The following is a 22,088-nucleotide window of genomic DNA, read 5'->3' as shown; positions in this document are numbered from 1 at the left end:
GGCCTTCAAGAACCCTTCCTAGCTGCTGGAAATGAGATAGTGGTGGTAGAGCTTGGTGGTATAGAAGGAATGGAGGTTAATGGACTTAGGGTTTTTGAAGAATTGAAGAAGATGGAGATGGAATTGGCTATGGAGTTCTTAAGATCAATTTTTCTAACCCCCTAGAAGAAGGTCTTCAGCTGGTTATATGGTCAAGAAAGGGGGTGTAAAAGGGGGGTCAAATGGAGAGGAAAACTCTCTCCCAAAATATCCCCCGGATACAGAAAATATCTGGGGGATATTGCCTCACAGCTGGAAGGGGAACAGTGAGAGGAGCACGGCCGGCCGCTCACTTTGGCCGGAGGTGGCCGGCCGGCCACACCCCCTAGCCGGCCGGCTAGGGGTCAAAAGGGTCAACCATATTTTCTGGCCGGCCAGGTATTGGGGAGGTAGCCCTATGTGTGTACAACACAACCATGTAATTGAAAATCCAAGAAAGTGGGCCCAAGGGGTTCAACAATGGCTCGGAAAGAGGGGGTCAAAAGGGTCAAGTTGACTTACTGGCCGGCCATGAACTTTTAGGGGCCTCTCAGGTGTGTACATCACAGATATGTGGTTCAAAGTTCGAGAAAAAAGGTCCAAGGGGTTCAACATTAGCCCGGAAGAAAGGGGTCAAAAGGGTCAGGTGACCTTAATGGCCGGCCATGAACTTTTAGGGGCCTCTCAGGTGTGTACATCACAGATATGTGGTTCAAAGTTGGCAACGCTAGCTCTAAGGTATTCAACATTAGCCCGGAAGTTGGAAAAACGGGCGCCGGGAGGCTCCGGAGGAGAGATAACTGGCTGTCGCAACAATTGCTGGCCTCCCACCCTTCAGTGACCTTCCCTGTGATAAAACAGAGGTACCTGCCAAAAATGAGCGAAAACCGTTGCAAAACGAATATTCCGGAGCCAAAACACGTAGTTCGGGGTCCCGGAAATGGGCTGTTAAGCACCGAAAATTGTATTTGACTTCGAAGTGGGTTTCTCAGCCCCCAGTGTCCCTTAAAATGGATGAAATAGGATGTATGCCAAAAATCAGAGCAAACGGAGATGGTTAGGTGGTCCCGAACCGAGGCACACAGCCTGACGGCTCCGAAAACCGGGAACCGGACTCCGAAATGGGCAAAATGGCCTACGGCCACCAAATGTAGCCTACGGATATTGAGAGATGGTCTACGGGACCTCTCTCTCCCCTCAGGAAAAGAAACAGAGAAAACCGAGTCTGGTTCGCAAACCGAGACAAGGCACAGAAAAGGGTTCGGGAGTCCGGAGGCAGGGCTCACGGCCGCGACTCTGAAACTTCTGAACAAGCACATTATGCAACATCACCAAGCGCTCAATCGGTGACGTCTGAGTCTTAAGGTTGGTCAAAAATGGGGTGTCTACAGTTGCCCCTCTTTGACAGAACTCGGAAGTCACAGGTGACGGGAGTGAATGTCAAAGCCAAAAGACGACCCATTTTTGACAAGGCCGAAGACTTAGACAAACATACAGGATAGACAGAGATGTGCCCGCAGGCATGCCCGCAGGCAGGGGGCAAAATGCAAATGATATGCAAGAAGCCGAAGGTAACCCAATGATCATGCAAATGCAGCAGGCTGTAACGAAGCAAGTATTCGCAAATAGATGCAACAGTTTTAAGCAAGAATGCAAAGCAACAACTACATTTCATGCAGTTAAGAATGCGGAGAATTATTCAATCTCCGCCACGTCTCACACGGAGAAGATACGATACCTGCGCGATTCGTCTGGTCGCACCAGCCTCAATTGAACCGTACATACAATATCATGCCTGCAAAAGAGAGAAATTGCAACAAGTATAATATGCTAACAACACATATTTGATGTGATTTCGAAAGTTCGACACACGCAGTGCCGGGGAGTGAATGCGCCGCAATGCAAGAATGGAACATGTGTGACAACGCATGCTCAAACACGGAGGTATACCAATATCAAGAAATGTACATGACAATGTGAGTATGCCCATGAGAATGCAAGATGTGCGCATGAAAGTACAAAACGAGCATGAATCAGAGTGTCATTCGTCGTAAAACAACGAGTATGGAAACGCGTGTTTCGGCGAGGGTAACTCGATCACGGCCTCCGATCTGCTTCTTTGAAAGGTTACAGCTCATTCAAAAAGGATACACTTTGATTTCGATGAATGATGATGAGACACATGTCAGCACTTGAAACCGAAGTCCCGACGGAGCAATTTCGCGACCGGAAGTGTACGTTTCTTGAACTTTTTCAGGTCCCGGGAACCCCGATCTTCCTCAAAATTTGCAGAGAGCTAGGTGAGCATGTGGAGATGATGGCCGGCCGTTTATCTTCCCAAGGGGGGGTGTCCAACCGTTTTCCACAAAAGCCAATGGCTGGCCGGCCATTTCTGCAAAAAGCAGATGGCTGGCCAGCTAGAAAGAGGGGCCGGCCGGCCATGCCCTTTTGCCGAGGGTAATTTGGTCTTTTTGACTCCTTTTCCCATGCCTTTTCACCCAAGGCTTGAGGCCTATAAATGGTAGCCGAACCTCACATCATTCCTTGCCTCTTTCAACACTTTTCTCTCCAGTTTTGAGTTTTACGCGCGTTTTCCAACGCCTCGCGCAAATTGTTTTCGTAAAAACACTTAGTTTTAAACACTTTGGAGCGATTAAATTCCGGCTTCGGAGCTTCTTTTTGCATTTTCAACACTTGAGGTAAGTTCATCTTAAAATTCAGAATATTTTCTCGGGAGTTGACTTTTGTTGACTTTTTATTTCCCGAGAGTTGACTTTTGTTGACTTTTTCCAATTTTTGCGCATTTTGTTCATTTTTGCTCCCCTTTTGCAGATTCTTGAAAATGGCGGGTACTTCTTCTCACGGTGGAGGTTTTTTGGGCGTTGGGGATGATTTCGATCCTATGACTCTTCCTCCGAGGACTCGACCTTTTATTCCCGGGAGGTATCGTCCACCAGTGCATGCCCTCCCTCGTGCCGTTTTCCGTCATTTTACCAGTTTCGACGAGAGAGCACCTGCAGATCTGCTTCTCAGAGAGCCGGAGCAGCATCTCTCTCACGAGGCCCGAGAGGTATTTGCCTCATCTTCTGTATTTTACATTTTGCGTCCTTGCCATGTTTAAACGATTAGCTTGTGACATAGTACTTTCCTTACATCTTTGAACATGTAGTTTCAACACTTGAAATTTTTGAACGTTCGGCTCATTAATTAATTGCGAACACACAGCCCACATTGAAACACACGGTTCAGACACCGATTTGTCGAACACGCAGCCCGAATTCAAAAGTGAACACACAGCCCACACTTTAAATGAAAGTTGAACACACAGTCCCAAATTCAAATTCTCTGAACACGCAGCCCAGGTAGATAGTGAACACGCAGCCCACAAATTAACTGAAAACTGAACACGCAGCCCAAAATTCAAATTCTCTGAACACGCAGCCCAGGTAGGTAGTGAACACGCAGCCCACAATTTAACTGAAAGTTGAACACGCAGCCCAAAATTCAAATTCTCTGAACACGCAGCCCAGGTAGATAGTGAACACGCAGCCCAGGTAGATAGTGAACACGCAGCCCACAATTTAACTGAAAGTTGAACACGCAGCCCAAAATTCAAATTCTCTGAACACGCAGCCCAGGTAGATAGTGAACACGCAGCCCACAAATTAACTGAAAGTTGAACACGCAGCCCAAAATTCAAATTCTCTGAACACGCAGCCCAGGTAGATAGTGAACACGCAGCCCACAAATTAACTGAAAGTTGAACACGCAGCCCAAAATTCAAATTCTCTGAACACGCAGCCCAGGTAGATAGTGAACACGCAGCCCACAAATTAACTGAAAGTTGAACACGCAGCCCAAAATTCAAATTCTCTGAACACGCAGCCCAGGTAGATAGTGAACACGCAGCCCACAAATTAACTGAAAGTTGAACACGCAGCCCAAAATTCAAATTCTCTGAACACGCAGCCCAGGTAGATAGTGAACACGCAGCCCACAAATTAACTGAAAGTTGAACACGCAGCCCAAAATTCAAATTCTCTGAACACGCAGCCCAGGTAGATAGAATTTGCATGTAGTTTATTTTACTTCGTCGGCACACAGCCCATTTCATCTTATTGGCACACAGCCCATTTACTTCATTATTGACACATATATTCATTCTGAATGCAGGGTGGCTCCCGCAGTGTGCGAGGATATGGTTCTACCATGGCGCGGGATTGGTATGCTGAGCTCCCGGAGGGCGTCAGGGGTTTGGTAGACTTGGCAGGGTTTGGGCCCTTCTGCGCCGGGTTGTCACGCTGTCCTGCTAGGAGGACCTTGATGGCAGCCCTAGTAGAGAGATGGTGGGACACCACCAATTCCTTCCATTTTTCTGCTACCGGGGACATGACCATGACCCCTTTTGACTTTGCGGTATTGACCGGCCTTGATGTCGGAGGTTGGGCCATCCCATACGATGAGGATATGGGCGAGTGGGAGGCCGCCTGGATGTATTTGTTGGGGGCTCGCCCACCTGTTGATAGGGTTTCAGGGAGAGTCAGGTATACTTGGTTCTCCTCCCATTTCCGGCGGGCGGAGATGGTGCCCGAGACCCCTGAGGAGACAGAGCAGTATGCTCGTGGCTTCCTGATGTTCCTCTTCGGGACTACCCTGTTCGCCGACAGAGGGAACACCATTGGGCTATATCTGTTGAGCGCTCTAGTCGACCTATCACAGGTCAGTAGATATGATTGGGGTGGCGCTGGCCTGGCTACCCTCTACTTTTACATGAGCGCGACCTCCCGCGGGCGGGGTGATTTGCTTGGCGGCTACTGGAGAGCTTGGGAGGTACTTTCTGTCCCCTCGATTTACATTTCTGCTCTTCATTACTTGTACATTGCACACACATCGTACTTTTACAGTCTGCATCTTGCTCTCAGCATTTCGCATTTACATTCTGCACTGCTCTTCTCAGTTATGGGCTTATGTATATTTCCCATCGTTAGCCCCAGTGCTGGAGGTGGTGGGGATTCCCGTGACCCCATATTCATTGATATTTGAGGGCCCGCACCGGGCGAGGCCTCGAGAGACCTTGGTTCGCCTGCGACAGTACTTCGACACCGTGCGACACTCAGAGGTACTTCAGAAGTTTCAGTCCTTTTCATCTTCATCTTTGATTTGCTCTGTATATTCTCGTTCTCTGATTGGTTTATACATTTATCATCCGCAGATTACTTGGCAGCCTTGGGCACCTCTGGGTGATGATCTCTTACTTCAGTATACCGGAGCATCAGGCATTTCCCGGTATAGGGTCCTGCTCGAAGGGCCAGTCGGCAGAGTCTGGTTCCTGGGGGAGCGCTTTCTGTGCCAGGTACGAGGGTATCTTTCCCAGGATGTTCCCGCGGTACCTCCGGCTAGTATGCGGACCGCTGACGGGCTCTCTTACTCAGAGGTAGTCGGCGCCATGCTAGGCAGCGATGCTTTGTTATATGTTGCGGAGGGGGACTACGCCACCTATCGTCACATATATTTGATGCCTCCATTGACAGAGGCTCGTATTCCGATGATGAGACCTGCCGGTACGTCATCCTCGGATCAGGCTCAGGCTCGGGCTACAGACATCCCTTCTTCTAGCAGGGCTGGCGCATCTAGAGGTGGGAATAGACCGTTTCCTCCGAACCCGTCGATTCATCCTCATCTGGGATGGCCAGATATGCCTACTGAGTTGATGGCGTGGCAGTATGGGACTAGCTCTCCGATTCCAGTTCCACTAGAGCCTCGGATGCCCAGTGATCGATATGCCATTGATCCGGACTCACCGCCGGTACGCTCCACTTTCGTCATTCATCATTTCAGATGTTTAAATACTCATTTGTTCACTGATGATTATGAACTCATTTTTGCAGCCATCGCGAGGGTACATGGAGGAGATGGTTGAGCTGGTGGCCACACTCGAGGGTATGGTCCTACGCAGGGAGGCACAGTTGTCTGTTGCGGGCATCCAGGTACCCTTCAGTTTTTTGGCATTTATCATACTTCTGATGACATGGTGATTTCTACTGCATCGATAGACTACTTGTGTAGAGCACACCTGACACGCACCTCACTTGTACACTGTATTTACATGCACCCACTTTACGTAGCTTTTGCTTGTATCTGCATCTGATGTATATATTCGGACTGATGTATTTGAATTGAGCTCTTTGTTTTCAGATGCCTTCATGGTCCGGTCAGCCACAGACCAGGCCACCTGGGCCTCATTGGGGAGCTGGGCCATCTGGGCCTTATCAGGGAGCTGGGCCATCCGGGCCTCATCAGGGGGAGGGGTCATCTCGGCCTTCCCGAGGAGCCGGGCCGTCTAGGCCATTTCGAGGAGCTCGAGGGGGGCCTGTCCGCAGACGCAGGGCTCATGTTGTGGAGGTGGAGTCTGATGAGGAGGAGGAGGAGGCTACCGACCGTCAGTTCGAGACATCTGTCGAGGAGGGAGGCTCCGGTTTTGGCTCGGGGAACAGAGGCGAGGCTGAGGAGGATCCTGAGGACGACAGCTCCGACTCTGATGATGGTGTGGAGGTTGTTCCACAAAAGAGGACCAGGCGGGCTTCTCGTTCCCGTTCCCGAGGATTTTGATGTTGCTATTTCCTGCTTTATTTTTCTTTTACTAGTAGTTTGTAGCACTTTTGCTCATTGTTAGGCAGTTTTGTCTTTTGTAAAACTTGTACCTTTATTTGTTGTAAAGCATGATGAAATGAAATAGCTTTTGAAAAGGTGTTTGTATTTTGAACTTTTAGTATCGTATCATTATTTTGCACAAAAATGAAATTGAATGGAAATGCGCATTGTGTAATCACCAAGTCAGGTAGTGAACCGACGCACAAACTAAACAACTCAACTTACTAAGATATAACAGAATCTTTAGCAAGTTTACAACTCGATAAACAAAATGCAATAACATTGACAACGCAAGACTTTAACAACAATTGCTTAAACAGAGAGCAATGACTCAAAAACATAAACACGTCCGCTCGACAAACAACTCGATAAGCAAAATGCAACAACTCGATAAGCAAAACTTAACAATAACAAAGTGTACTTCTGACGATCTGGGCATCGGAACGCATCCGAAACGAAGGCCTTTGACTTTCCCGTTGCATGGAAATGCTTGGAACTTTCCCTCGAAGGGTAAAACAGGGCCAAGAAGATACATTGCAGCATTGCCAGCCATCCCTGGGAGCTGGCCGGCCATTTTTGCAAAAAGTGAATGGCTGGCCAGCCATTTCTGCAGAAAGTAAATAGCTGGCCAGCCAGAAAAAGTAGCTGGCCGGCCATTCAGTCCTGCAGCCACCAGATTTTTGACACGTGTTCCCGTGAATAGTGTTCTTCCTTCTATAAAAGCCTCAACTTCAGGAACATTCATTTCATCTTAGTTTTAGCCAAAGATGGAGGCGTTTCTTGCAGAAAACATCACAACTTGGATCTCTTCTCTAGATGGCTCGGAAAAGTTGAATTTCCGGGGTTTCGGCTTGAATGCACTATTCACGCTGAGCCGTACTCCGCTACAGCTTCCCTTTCTCCATGCCGCGGCAAGGTTCTGGAATCCAGTGACGCATGTTTTTAGCTTTGGCGGCCAAGAGATGTGCCCCACTTTCGAAGATTTTCAGGCTTTGATGGAGTCTGCATGTTCTGAAGTGATCTTGCCCCAGCTCCGTTTTGGTCACGCTCAGGCTTTAGGGCGGATGTGTGGGCTCACAGCGCATGACGCTCGATCTCTGATCTGCAGTGGAGAGCTAGACATCCTCGGCTTGATCCAACGTTTTTCCGACGCTGGTGACCGCAGCAACCATTATTGGCAGGGTTTTCGGCAACACGCCCTCTGCTTATGTTTGTTGTCTCACTTTCTGCTTTCCTCGGGCTTCGGCGGGGCTAGCATTCGCCTGATCGAAGTCGCCCAAGGCTTGAGAGAAGGGAAGAGCTGTATTGCCATGACCTTGGCCGAGACATTGATGGGCTTAGATTCTGTCTATCGCCGGGAGGCGACTAGGTTTGCTGGGAGTCCACTGCTGCTGCAGGTAATGTTTCCCACCCAACCTTACATGTATATTTGCTCACATCACTCGACCCTCAGGCTCGATTTTTTCTCACAAAAACCCTTGTCTTACTTTTCTCTCATCGTACATCTCTCTATTCTTTATTCTCTCATTTTCCATCCCTCCCCTAGGTATGGTTAATGGACAAGTTGCAGGTTGTGGACTCTTGCCCGGCCTATTCAGCTCGAGGCTACTTCTTTCGGCAGCGCCTAGTCAATGCTCTTGACAAGAGGTGGTGGTTCGATTGGATGTGCAATTTGTCCGCAGACGGCATTGCTTGGCGTTGCCCTTGGTTCAACCTCCCGGCAATGAGCTATAGTATGTCCCGGCTGACTGGGATCCAATTGATTGGTCTGACCCACTGCGTATTCTATTTTCCTTTCCGGTTTCTGCGTCAATTTGGTCATGATCAGACCTGTCCACCGGAGGGGATTGAGTATCCAGCTGCTTTCCCGGTCCGGGGTGCACAACTTGCCCGATATGCCACGGCATGGAGGACTAGAGAGCTCCTGGCCCCCGCTCCAACTTTCAGTTGCACTTTGTCCGATGAGTGCGTGGATTGGCTCAATGAAGAGGCACAGGTTGGGCCCAGCTTGGCATCAAATGCTCCGTCCAGCTCCGGGAGGGGACACAGAGATACTTGATTCAACTATGCCTCAAATTTATTGCTTACTTAGCATTTTCAAGTTTTTCTTTAAGAATGTACTAAAAAAAAAAGCAACCTTGATTGTAATGTAAGAGCAGGAGAACTCTTTTTGAAATCAACGAAATTGAAAGTTATGGTACTGAAAATTTTCCGTTTTTGGTCCAAAAATGGTCTAAGTTGTAAAAAGATTGATTCGAACAAAGTCAACTTGTATTAAAACTTTTCAAAACTATTTTCGATGTGGATCAGAATTGGACGCGCCAAAAATCTGTCACTGAGATGCACAACCCCAGATCCCTGCAACTGGAAAGTTGCCCCTAGTCTGAAGAACAATGCGGCACTGCACAGCAACGGAAAGTTGCCCCTAGTCTGAGTAACTTTGCATCGTCGCGGCAACGGAAAGTTGCCCCTAGTTTGAATAGCACTGTACCGGAGATTGCGATAAATGCTGATGAATAAAAATGACTGAAATGATCAAGATGGACAAAGTTGATCGGGGAAAAGTTTATGGCTGAACTTCAAGGTGAAGTTGCCTACGTATCCCAAAGATGGGAATCAAGCCTTACGTAGTTCAGGCTAAGGTTTGCTCGAGTATTTTCACTCTCCTTTTGCGCTCTAACTTTTGCCAAGGCCGCCCTTTGCAGGTTTTCAACCTTGCGAGCTCAGTTTTTATATTTTCTAATTTTTTGTGCTCTGACTTTTGCCTAGGTCGCCCTTTCGGGTTTTCGGCCTAGCGAGCCTCTCAAGGATAATATTTCTTCAACTTGTCCATATTGATCGGTTGTGAGAACTCCAAGCCATCTAGATCCATCAGAACCACAGCCCCACCTGACCAGATAGCTTTGATGATGTAAGGACCAGTCCAATTAGGTTTGAACTTGCCCCTTGGGTCGTGGATGGGAGCTCGGTTGTCTTTGAGCACCAAATCTCCTTCTTTCAGATTCCTGGACTTAACCTTTTTATTGAAAGCCCGGGCAATTCTGCGTTGATAGCCTTGGATGTGGTACAGTGCTTTCAGTCTTCTTTCATCAAAGAGCATGAGTTCTTCGAATCTGCTCTGCTGCCAATCTGCTTCGGCTATCTGGCATTCAGCCAATACTCGTAACGACGGAACCTCGATCTCAATGGGCAGAACAGCCTCCATTCCATAGACCAACGAATATGGAGTTGCTCCAGTAGAAGTTCTGATTGAAGTTCTGTAGCCCCACAGAGCAAATGGCAGCTTGTCTGGCCAGTCTCGATAGGTTTCTACCATCTTCTGTAGTATATGCTTGATATTCTTGTTGGCGGCCTCAACTGCTCCGTTGGTCTGCGGCCTGTATGTAGATGACTTATGAAAAGCCACATTGTATTTCTCCAACAAGTCTATTACTTCTTTCTTGAAATGGGAACCATTATCTGAAATTACCTCGTTTGGCACCCCGTAGCGACAGATGATATTGTTCCTGATGAACTTTGCGACATGCGACGCCTTCAACACTGCGTATGATTGGGCCTCGACCCACTTTGTAAAGTAATCTATCGCTACCAGGATAAACTCATGCCCGTTTGACCCCTTCGGGGTAACAGCTCCGATCACATCAATTCCCCAGACTGAAAAAGGCCACGGCGAAGTCATGTTATATAGTTTTGACGGTGGGATGTTCATGCGATTTGCATGAATTTGACATTTGTGGCATCGCCGAACAAAACCAATGCAATCCTCCTCCATGGTTGACCAGTAGTAGCCCTGTCTGAGGATCTTTCTGGCCAGCATTACTCCATTCATGTGTGCACCGCACTCCCCCCCGTGGATGGCTTCCATCAGGCGTTTTGACTCTTCAGCTTCTACACAGAGCTTATGCATTCCCAGATGGCCCCTTTTGTATAAATTTTTCCCGCAGATAATGAACTGAGCAGCCATTCTTCGGACAGCCCTCTTATCCTTGGCATTTGCCCCCGGTGGATATGCCTCCTTTTCCAAGAAGTTCCAGATGTCATAATACCAGGGGTTGCCGTCTTGAACCTCATCTATGGCGGAAATCGACTCATATGCCGGCGCAAACTTCTGATCGATAATAACTGGACGCATCCGGACTCCGGACGGGATGTCTATCATAGAAGATAGAGTTGCTAATGAATCTGCAAACCTGTTGTTCTCTCTTACGAGGTGGGTGAAATTTAGCTTCTCAAACCGAGGAATTAACAAATCCAAGGTTTGGTGGTAGATTATCATCCTTTCCTCTTTGACCTTCCAATCTCCTTTTGCTTGAGACACAACAAGGTTCGAGTCCCCAATGACGTCCACTCGTCTTGCCCCTAGTTCCAGGGCCGCTTCCAGGCCAGCAATACATGCCTCATACTCTGCTTCATTGTTGGAAACTTTGAACCGGAGCTTGAATGCTAAAGGAATACGGGAATCATCAGGCGCTATCAGCAACACCCCTATCCCATACCCATACTGGTTTGACGCTCCGTCAAAGTACATTGTCCAGGTTTCATCTTCAACGTGCAGAATGGCTTCATCTGGGAATAGATACTCAACCGCTTCATCCCCCTCAACCGGGTGGTCGGCAAGGAACTCCGCTACCGCTCTGCCTTTTACTGACTTGCGCGTTACATACTTCAAATCAAATTCGGAGAGCAACAGCAGCCATCGAGCTAGCCTACCTGTAAGTGCTGGTTTCTCGAAAAGATATTTGATGGGATCCAAACGCGAAACCAACATTACAGAGTGGGCTAACAGGTAGTGCCGCAGCTTCCTGGTTGCCCATACCAAGGCCAAACAAGCCTTCTCTAGCGGTGTATAGCGGGTCTCGTAATCCAACATCTTTTTGCTCAGATAGTAGATGGCTCTTTCTACTTTGTCTTCTGATTCCTGCGCAAGCATGCAACCCATGGTGGTCTCAGTTACTGAAAGGTATAGTATCAACGGTCTCCCCGGCTCTGGCGGTGACAACACGGGTGGGTTCTGTAGGTACTCTTTGATCTGCTCAAAAGCTGCTTGACATCGGCCGTCCCATTGGAATTTCTTTCCTTTCTTCAGGAGACCAAAAAGTGGTTCACAAGTCAAGGTTAGTTTAGAAATAAACCGCCTTATGAATTGCACTTTACCTAGAAAGCCTCGCACCTCCTTTTCAGTCTTTGGTGGTGGCATTTCTAAGATGGCCTTGATTTTGGAAGGGTCGACCTCGATGCCCCTTTGTGTGATCAGAAACCCTAACATCTTCCCTGCTGTAACACCAAACGTGCATTTCTGGGGGTTCAGTCGCAGCCGAAACTCTTTGATCCTTTGAAAGAATTTTTGTAAGGCGGTGTAGTGGCCCTCTCTATCTTTGGATTTGACAATCATGTCGTCCACGTACACTTCGACCTCCTTATGGATCATATCATGTAATATTGTAGTTGCTGCCCGTTGATACGTAGCTCCAGCATTTTTCAACCCGAATGGCATCACTCGATAACAATATGTCCCCCACGGGGTAGTGAACGCAGTCTTCTCTCGGTCTTCGGGTGCCATTACTATCTGGTTATAGCCTGAGAAACCATCCATAAACGAAAGCAAGGCGTGTCCTGCCGTGAAATCCACCAATTCATCGATGTGCGGCAAGGGGAAGTCGTCCTTCGGACTGGCCTTGTTCAAATCCCTGAAGTCTACACAGACCCGAATTCTGCCGTCCTTCTTTGGCACCGGAACTATGTTGGCCAACCAAGTTGGATACTCAGACACCAACAGGAACCCTGCGTCAATTTGTTTGGTGACCTCTTCCTTAATCTTGAGGGCCCAATCCGGGCGAATCCTTCTGAGTTTCTGTTTGACAGGGCGGGCCTCTGGATCAAGAGGGATCCGGTGCTGTACAATCTCAGGATCGATTCCAGGCATGTCCTCATAGGACCACGCGAAAACATCTTTGAAATCCTTTAATAAAGCGACTAAGCGCTCGCGCTCCTCTGAAGACAACGTGGACCCGATCTGGACCAGCCGCGGGTCCTTCTCAGTACCAATATTCACAGAAGTGATTTCATCGATTAAAGGTTTAACAAATCTTTCTTGCTCTTGATCGATTAATCGTTGCAAAACTGGAGGAATTTCTTTCTCACTATTTTCATCAAAATTTTGAAAATCCTGATTTAAGCAATAAATTAAAGGCACAGAAAAATACTCAGAAACCACATTCACATCATTCTCATTAAATACTTCCAAGCCGTCAGATTCTTCTGTTACAACAGACTCAAAAGAAAATGAAAAAGACGACTTAGACAGGACTGTGGTATCCGGGTTATTACCCCCAGGAATACCGGACTCAGACTCAGTCGAGCTGGAATCTGATTCCGACGCAGAAGATTCGGTAGAATCAGATTCCGGCTCACTACCTGACCCGGAACTGCTAGATAAAAAGCCTTCTTCATATTGCCAGATGAGAGAAGGTGCGATAGATGCATCCAAGATCGACGCTGGAAAGCCCGCAGCTATTTCATCTCCAATCACAGAAACCGAAGAGTTATCCCCCAAGCACTCTTGGCCGATCGGAGGATCTGATAGTAGACTCGCCAGTGCTACCCCCATTTCAAGCTCTGTGCTCTCAGGATCCACTGCCTCACATTTTTCAACCTCAATTGGTGGGTCTGTCTGCGCTTCGGCAACTTCATCCCCAGATAGTTGTATGTCGAAGAAGATTTCAAAACCAGGCACGCGCTCCCCCTTCGCGTTTAGCCATGGCTCCGGGAAGCCGCAGAATGGAAAATCTTCCCCCTCCCGGACGAAACGTCCGTTTAGGGTACCCCAGATGGGCCTGTGCATTAAATCAAATGGCTTCCCGGCCTTCTTTGCTTTGGCCCTTCCGGCCATTTCTTTCCCTTTTCTCACCCAATCCTCCTTGGTGGGCAGATAACCCAGTCCAAAGGCGTGGGGGTTGTGTGGCACTTCGGCCAATACTGAGACGCCCTTCCGGCCGCTTCTCCCTAATCCCATCCCAGGGGTATGCTTCAGCTTGTTCATGAGGTATATGGATTGTGCACTAACATACATGCCTTCATTCGCAGCCATGACATTCTGCACTACTTGAGCTTCGGCCAAAGTGAACCCCGACAAAAACACATCCTCCGTGCCGTGTTCGATCTCCAAGACGGGTGTAGACACCTCCGGCGGGGGGTGGATCGATGAATTTCCAAAAACGATTGCTACCCCTTTCCCGTGAGGGTATTTCAGCATTTGATGAAGAGTGGAAGAGACTGCTTTGACCTGGTGCAACCACGGTCGCCCCAAAAGTAAGTTAAAGGTTGCGGGAACGTCCAAGATATGAAATTCGATACTGTGTTGTCCTGGACCAACCTTAGTTTGAATTTTAACAGTCCCCATCACCTCTCTGCTGGTATTGTCGTATGCCCTGATCACTTGGGTGGTTGGGACGAAATCTACGGGCTTCAACCCGATTGCATATGCCGTTCTGGTCGGGCAGACGTTAATCGCAGACCCGGTATCAACAAGTACCACCGGTATCCACTTATCTCTACATTCCACAGAGATGTAGAGAGGCTTATTATGATTTGCGCCCTCAGGCGGTAGCTCCTTGTCTGAAAAAGTTAATGCCGGGGAACCTCCTCCCGGAAAAACCAGCCCAACCAGCTGTTCAGGCGTGGTGTCTATAGAAAGTTTCGACTTGTCCATGGCAGATAGGACAGCTTCCCTGTGCACTCGTGATGCCATTAGCAGTCCCCAGATAGAGATGTCTGCTTGTATTTTCTTTAACTGTTTCAGCACAGCTTCATCCTCGATCTGCTTCTCTTTCTGTCTCTCCGCTTCTCTGTCTTTCCTAGATGCTTCGGGTTGGTCTAAGTGTGGGGGCTTGAAGTACCGCCCACTTCTTGTCATGTGGTCCACTTCGTCAAGATACCAAGTATCATCTGGTTGGCCATTTCCCCAGTCTTCATCGGTGTGGGCAAGACACAAATCGTCATCTTCCCACCACATTCCGCTGGCAGCCAACAGACATCTGTCTGGCTCCAATCTACCCGCACTTTCAGTGCTCTCTGTCCCAATGCTCGCAGCGTTGTCTGTCTTTGTGCACACAGCACTTTCGGTCCCCTCAGGGCCCTTCGCCTTTCTGGCTCTCTCAGCTTCCTCAAACTTTCCTTGTTCCAACTGCGTCAGTACAGTTGTTTGTTCAACAGTTCCGACATCCGTAATGCCCATGTCCTGAGCGGAATTCTTAACACCGGCGCTCTCCGGTGGTACAACTTGGTTTTCGGCCGTTCCGGCCACAACTGATATTTCTGCCTCTGCCGGGCTCTGTTCTGATTGGGCTTCCCCCACTGCATCCGGTTGATCTTCAAGCCATCCAGTGGCCTCCTCTGATCCCTCATAATCATTCCAGTTAATGGACGCGTCCTCCAACTCCTGATCATCGCGAAATTGTAAGTTAGCAAAGTCCTCTTCTATGGTTGTCGGCTCATCTGCCCATAGCCTAGATCCATCCTCTCGGATCATGCACAATTCTCCTGTCTCGGGAAATTCTACAATTAGCCCACTTCGGCTCGTTGATAGGATGTGCCTGCTCGGATCATAAGCTCCCTCAGCAAAATTCTGCCCAGTCCCAGATTTAACAGACTCGGTCTCTCCCAAAATCTGCCCTGCCTTGTCTTCGATGGTCACCACCACCGGCTCCGGTTGGGTTTTGGAGACGTCCACCATGCACAAAAGGTCAGTGCAAGCGGGGAGGAGCACCTCCGGCTTGGGTAGGTGGGTGGGCGTAATATAGATGCTAGGATCGTAAGACACGACCCCAGTCTGGATGAAGTTAATTCTTTTGGGAGGAGGAGCTTGGTTATGTGATGGGAGAGGGTTGGTCGTAACATTGGGTTGGTCAGGAGGTGCGATCACCTGTTTGTCAATAAGATCTTGGATCTCATGACGTAGTCTGTAACAACGGTCGGTGTCGTGACCGTGTTGTTGGTGGTATGCACAGTATTTTGACGGGTCATATGAGGGGGGAAGCGGATTTGGTAATGGCTTTGGTTCTAGGGGTTTTAAATGATTCTTTCTGATCAGTATTCCTAGAACTTTGGTCAGAGGCATGTATAGTGGAGTAAAGGTTCTTTGGCCTCGGGGTTGGAATCGGCTGTTTTGTGAGTTACTTCCGGACGCGCCGGAGAATGGTGTGGCAGTCATGGGTCTTGGAGGGGGAGGGGGAGTGGTGGTGACCATACCGACTTCCGAGGCTCTCGCGTTTGCAGCGCCGCTCGGGCCTGCGTTGTTGTTGCGATTGAACGTCCTCCTCGGTTGTTCTCTGTCCTGGTCAAACAGACCTTGTCTCATAGCGTCTTCAATTTGGACCCCCATATCATGCAAATCTGCAAAAGTAGGAAAGGGGACTACGATCATTCTTTGCATCAGCTTCGGGTGGAGATTGCGCACAATCATCCGGATTTGATCTCTGTCTGTGGGTCTTAGAGTCATTGTTGACGCCTTCGCCCTCCATCGGACCACGAAGTCCGAGAAAGATTCCTTAGGCTCTTGCCTCGTCGTTTCAAGATCACGAGTTGTGATCTCGATCTGAGTATTATAGGAATATTGTGTGACAAAGGCCTCGGCCATCTCATCCCAGTTCTTCTTTACCTCATCCGATAATCTTGCGTACCAATGAGAGGCCACACCCGACAGGGTTCGGCCGAATAATGAGAGCTTCTGTTGTCGTGTGAGGCCCATTGGCCGCAAGACATCCGCAAACAGTCGGATATGAACCATGGGGTCACCAGTCCCGTCAAAACGGTCTATTTGTGGCATTTTGAATCTATCGGGGAGCGTCACGGCCTCCTCGGTATATCCATCTCCGATATCCGGCATAGCCTTAGCCCCTTGGGATTTTTTGAAAAGCTTCTCCAGTTTGCTCAATTTCAGAGCTGTTTGATCAACCTCGAGCTCGGATGGAGAGTCCGGGTGATTGGGTGTATGGACCTTGGACAGTTGTGGTGGAATCGGGGGCGGAGTTGGCCCCGTTGGAAGACTTGTGTCCTCTTGCAGAGTCTGGATGGTTGGTACGGTATTCTGGGTGTTCGGAGGAACGTCATGAATGGCAGGAGCCTTCTCAGGTAATGGGGGCCTTGCCGGGGGAGGGACTTGTTGCGAAGCAGATGCCTCATTCTGCTGTTGCAGTCTGGTAATCAGCTCAGCCTGATGGGTCATAATTTCAGATTGTTGCTTAGCGAGTTCATCCCGGCGAACGGCATCTTGCTGCATGGCCTGCATAGTTTCTTGCATTTGGCGCATCATCTCCTCAATTCCTGTTGGTGCCGCCATACTGTCTTGATTTGTCTGAACTACTGACAGATTCGTCTTAAGGGGGATCTCAGTCCAACTGTTCACTGGTGGGGGATACCACTGTTCTGGTGCTCTCAATTCAGATGTACTGCGCTTCCTTTGTTTCCTTCTTGTAACAGGGGGTAAAGAATGGAACACTGGCTGTCCGTCGATTAGATCCTCAGATCGGTGGAGTCGACGACCTCGCGTCCAAGGTGCTTGGGGAATGCCTGTTGGGTCGGAAGCAATCGTGCTAAAACTGACCTAGCAAAAGATAAATAAAGCGAAAAGGAAATAAATAAACAGATAAACGGGCAGCATAACAGCTTAAAATAAAATGCAAGACACCTAGTCGGGCATAATCAACACACAGTCAATAAGCTGAAGTATACACTGTCCTCAAACACTGATTATCATCCCTGTATCATTGTTCCCTAAAACAGAATCTGATATCCGCAGATAAATATTCCTCAAATACTGGCTGACGCCCGCAGGCCTGATACCCGTAATAGAAAACTGATGCCCGCAGGCCTGATGTTGACAATGCTGAACTGATGCCCGTAGGCCTGATACTGTCAATACTGAACTGATGCCCGCAGGCTTGATACTCAAACTCATATACTGATCTGATGTCCGCAGGCCTGATACTGCCGATACTTGAACTGAAGCCCGCAGGCCTGATGCCCAAACTCTTATACCTGATACATGCATTCCTGTAGAGACGCACTCTAAAGCACATAACAGATAAGTGAGAGCCAAAACACCCCTATGTTTGGGGTAGGGTTTCCCTGTCCTATTTTGTCAGGAGCTAGGGTTTCACTATGCACACAGTGGTTTCAAAACAACCTATAAACGGGTAAGCAACCTGTCCTAATTTGGAATAGTCACTATGGATCCGAATATGCACTAGGTCGAATGGTCAAAAAGGGTGCCCCGGTAAAACCGGGGTTTGTGTTCCCATACTGGCAGAGCCCACAACCGGTCAGCCTTATGGTCATGCCTTGACAAGACAAGCCTCCGGCAAACCGTTCAGGAATAGCAGATGGCAAACACGGTGTCCTAGGCGCACCAATGCAAATGCAATGCAAAGAAACACACAAGTGTAGTCAAAAAAACAGATATCACGAGTTCGAGTCAAGTTCTCTAAATCCCCAGCAGAGTCGCCAGAAACTGTAACAAGCCCGCGGGGGACCTCGCTACAGCTCGGACTCGACTTTTCGTGTCAATCACGGTTCTAAGTCTGAACCAAAGAGTCCAAATCCGGCAAGTCGTTTTTGAGAAAAACAGATTTTTGAAAGAAGTGCCAAACATGGACTGCTTTGCCAGATACAGAGTCGCCACCTAAATATTTTATTTTGGGAAATTTAGGAAACCCTGACTCGGTGCCAAAAGGCCACGCGTCCGTCATCACCAAAGTTGCCTCGGCTCGGGAACTTGGGTACGATTGGGGAAGGTCACTTCGTGAGCACCCCCGCTCGCCCGGTCATAGACCGGCCTCTACTAACCATGATATCAATTTTTGAAAACATTGTGAGTTCTTATCCCGGTTTATTAGCCTAGGTTACTATGTGATGCTCACAGCATATAAGTATAGACCGGGTCGTCCGAATTGGAACAAAACATTTCATGCTTGCCTTCTAAAGGAAGTTTTGCTACCCGCAGGTAGGTTTTAAACATTTTGATGATTCATTCCAATCCAGATAACCCAACCTTCATCCGCAGGCATTCAGGCAGTTATATCAGATAAGCACATAACCTCATGGTAAATATGCTATTCATGGTAACACTCACACGCATGCAAGGATGCTAAAGCATAAAACTTACCGAGTACTCCAAGCCAAAACAGAGAATTACATTAGAAATTATGCATGAATCCTAAGTATACATAAATGCCTAATGCAACACATACAAAAATGCAACTATGGCCGGCTCGGCTATTCTAAGATGGTATATGAAATGCTACAACTACCATGTATTCAATTTGGAATTGAAAGTGCGATGCAGTTAGTATGGTGCGCCGAGCCCGGTGCATGCAATACAGATGAATGATGCAAACATGCTGTCACACTGTATGCTAATTTAAATATGCCCTAATCTAACCATCATAAGCGGATAAATAAAAGGGAGAAAGACGTGGGGTTGGAAGACATACATCACACTCACCCACACTTATTACAGTTGTGCCCTCACTCGGAGGGTCCGAATAAACATACAGTCCAAATATTACAGTCCCGAATAAAAGAATATTACAGATTTCTAATTAATTAATGAATTGACTAAGAAAGCAAATAAAACTGGCGTGCAAGCCAGGGACTGTCTTGCTTCTGATGGATGATGCATGTCCGGATCGTCTTGCGCGGAAATCCACCGGAATGCCCCAATTAGCCTCTGTTTAGCAGTTATCCTCGAAATGCGTGCCGAATCCCGAAAAATTGCTGATTCCTGATTTTGCTGCAACAGAGAGCAGGAAAGGGGCACAGCAATGTATTTGCACAGATATATGCATGTCTCGATCCTCGTGCCACCAATCACGCATACCGAGGCATGATGGCCGAGGAATCGAAATGCGCAACTCAATATAGGATGAATGCACATGAAACTACAGCTAAAACCTAACTCCATCATGGGTAATCCGGAGTGTCGGTGACTGGGGAATTGAGACACATTCCGTCACTCGGAGTACGAAATGTACCTCGTTTCCCGTGCCCGGGCTAACTCCTATTCCGGACATGATGCAATATGCATGATATGCATGAAATGCAACTAATATACAATCCTAACATACACAATGCTACGGAATGACATGCTTCGAAATGCGTGTACCTGGGCACGCAAACCGAGAAAATGACAGAATGCTGAAAATGAGGTGCCTCGAAGTGCGTGCACACGGGCACGCAAAGCGAGGCGATGACAGATACAATGAAAATGAGATGCCTCGAAATACGTACACACGGGCACGCAAACCGAGGCGATGACAGATACAATGAAAATGAGATGCCTCGAAATACGTGCACACGGGCACGCAAACCGAGGCGATGACAGATACAATGAAAATGAGATGCCTCGAAATACGTGCACACGGGCACGCAAACCGAGGCGATGACAGATACAATGAAAATGAGATGCCTCGAAATACGTGCACACGGGCACGCAAACCGAGGCGATGACATGTGTCTCGAAATGCGTGCACACGGGCACGCAAAACCGAGGCGGTGATAAAATACAATGAAATGACATGGAGATGACAAGTGGGCTTATACCAACATGAGTGAGCCTCAGCCACACTCACATCGGATGCCAGCGGATAGAAATGAAGTGCCTCGAAATGCGTGCACACGGGCACGCAAACCGAGGCAGGGATAAAATGCAATGAAATGGCATGGAGATGACAAGTGGGCTTATACCAACATGAGTGAGCCTCAGCCACACTCACATCGGATGCCAATGGCAGAAAAATGAGGTGCCTCGAAATGCGTGCACACGGGCACGCAAACCGAGGCAATGCAAAACGCGATGAAATGTGGCAAAAATGATATGCAAGCATACTGATGAAATTTCAGCACTAAAATATGGGGGAAAACAGCCCCGAAATGAAGCGAAATGACATGAAATGCAAGGAAATGTCCCGAAATGCAACATTAGGCACCCGAAATGGCCTATAGCTATGCCAAACATACACAATATGGACATGCGATGCAAAGACAGAAGCTAGACAGTCCCAAAAGATGCACTTTCGTAGTTATGAACATGGCCAAACAGCAAGCACAGGTAAGGGAAGCATAGCATGCAAGAATGGGGGCCAAAAGAGGGGTAAAGAAGCAAGTGGTATAAGCAAAACTCAAACTGAAAAATTTCCTTCTACAACACTGAATATGGACCAAAAATATGAACATTTACAGTATATGGCAGCCTCAAAATCAGTATACAAACATGCTAAAAATATGATGCAAAATAAGGCTCAAAAGGTGCTAAAACATGAAGTGTATAAAATAGTCACCAAACAGAAAAAAAGTGTGAATGAAACATGAAGTATAGGCCAAAATAAGGCCACTTTCAGTTCGGACCAAGGTCCAAAAACAGAAGCAAAGAGAGCTATTAATTTATGCAAAAATGGGGCTAAAATAGGGGATATAACTACAAGTGACATATGGGAACACCAAACAATGTTGAGCCCTTCTCCAATGTTGAAGAGGGGCTCAAAATAAGCCTAATATCAGTTTATAACATGCTCGAAAATAAATTGCCCATGGGTCAAAAATAGCATGCAAATCTATGACATACAAGATGGTCAATGAAGCAAGTATATTATGGAGAGCTCAAACAAGGTTGAGCCCTTAATGAGAAGTGATGGTGAGCTCAAAATATGGTCCTTTTCAGTTAGGACCGAAGCTTGAAACCAAAAAGAAATGAGGCTTAGAAATAGATCAAAGGAAAGGGTCAAAAGGATCAAAGTGGAACTTACCCTTGAAGATCTAGACTTTGGTTGCTTCTTGGATGGATTTGCTGCTCCTTTGGCCTTCAAGAACCCTTCCTAGCTGCTGGAAATGAGATAGTGGTGGTAGAGCTTGGTGGTATAGAAGGAATGGAGGTTAATGGACTTAGGGTTTTTGAAGAATTGAAGAAGATGGAGATGGAATTGGCTATGGAGTTCTTAAGATCAATTTTTCTAACCCCCTAGAAGAAGGTCTTCAGCTGGTTATATGGTCAAGAAAGGGGGTGTAAAAGGGGGGTCAAATGGAGAGGAAAACTCTCTCCCAAAATATCCCCCGGATACAGAAAATATCTGGGGGATATTGCCTCACAGCTGGAAGGGGAACAGTGAGAGGAGCACGGCCGGCCGCTCACTTTGGCCGGAGGTGGCCGGCCGGCCACACCCCCTAGCCGGCCGGCTAGGGGTCAAAAGGGTCAACCATATTTTCTGGCCGGCCAGGTATTGGGGAGGTAGCCCTATGTGTGTACAACACAACCATGTAATTGAAAATCCAAGAAAGTGGGCCCAAGGGGTTCAACAATGGCTCGGAAAGAGGGGGTCAAAAGGGTCAAGTTGACTTACTGGCCGGCCATGAACTTTTAGGGGCCTCTC

The sequence above is a fragment of the Camellia sinensis genome, chromosome 15, assembly GCF_055761805.1.
Source record: "Camellia sinensis isolate YWXY chromosome 15, ASM5576180v1, whole genome shotgun sequence".
Taxonomy (NCBI): Eukaryota; Viridiplantae; Streptophyta; class Magnoliopsida; order Ericales; family Theaceae; genus Camellia; species Camellia sinensis.
Note: the sequence above shows the minus strand (reverse complement) of the source record.